Raw genomic sequence first — 943 nt, 5'->3', positions numbered from 1 at the left:
GGTCAGGCTTTGGAACAGCCCAGGAGGGATTGGAGTGCCCATCCCTGGAGGTGTCCAAGGCCTGGAGGTGCCACCCAGGGCCCTGCTGGGGTTGGACTTGGAGACCTTTCCCGAGCTCCCGGGATTCTGTGAACCCCCCATCCCTCCCCTGGGCTGCTCCAGCTCCGTTTCCAGGTAGGACCTGAGCCAGGTGGGCTCATCCCACCCCATCCCAGCTGCGAATCCTGGCTGGGGGAAGGGAAAGCCCTGAACCACGGGAAGAACCACGGGAAGAACCACGGGAAGAACCATGGGAAGAACAGGGAGTGAACGTTCCCTGGTGACTCAGCAGGGCCCTGGGGATGACAAACGTGTCCCACTGACCCACACTGGACTTCCAGGGATCCTGACCCCATGGATCTGCCACTCTGCTCTTCGCTCCCGGGGCACGTGAAGCCCCAGAAAACCAACCCAGCCATGCCAGAGAGCAGGGAAAGCATTTTGGGAAGGCTCCTCTGGGCAGCTGGGCATGGCAGAACTTGCCAGGTGGAAAAACGAGGGTAGCCAAACTCCCAAATTCCCAGAGAAGCAGCAGGAGCTCTGTGTTTTAGGGATCGTCCACACACATTCCCAACAAACACCTTCATGTCCCACCCCGCTGAGCAGGAAAATCCCACTCAGGGCTTCAGATCTCCCGGCTCCAACCAACAACTCCTCACTCTCCAAACCAGGGTGAAGTTAATCGGGATGAAGTCAAACCCCCAAAAAATAAAGGCCAGGAAAACTTTCCAGGGAGATCTTTTGGGATCAGCTCTTGAGGGACAGGAAGGGAGCCCTGAAATCCCTCCAGGGGATGTAAGGATGGAACAGAGAAAGCCCTGGGGAAGGGGTGAAGGCAGAGAGGAGGAAATGGGGGGGAAAAAAAATCCCTGGGAGATGCAGGGAAGGCAACCAAGGAGGGTAT

General features: G+C 57.7%; 1 protein-coding gene across 1 annotated transcript in view; it reads right to left on the bottom strand.

Annotated features, from left to right (window-relative positions):
- Positions 1-943, bottom strand: part of LOC103614444 (serine/threonine-protein phosphatase 6 regulatory ankyrin repeat subunit C-like) — a 33,088-nt gene that overhangs the window by 31,231 nt on the left and 914 nt on the right. The gene's annotated exons all lie outside the window — the stretch shown is intronic.

Source organism: Corvus brachyrhynchos, unplaced genomic scaffold (assembly GCF_000691975.1).
Source record: "Corvus brachyrhynchos isolate BGI_N302 unplaced genomic scaffold, ASM69197v1 scaffold1061, whole genome shotgun sequence".
Lineage (NCBI taxonomy): Eukaryota > Metazoa > Chordata > Aves > Passeriformes > Corvidae > Corvus > Corvus brachyrhynchos.
The sequence above is the reverse complement of the archived record's forward strand: the minus strand, read 5'-3'. Positions and strand labels throughout refer to the sequence as shown.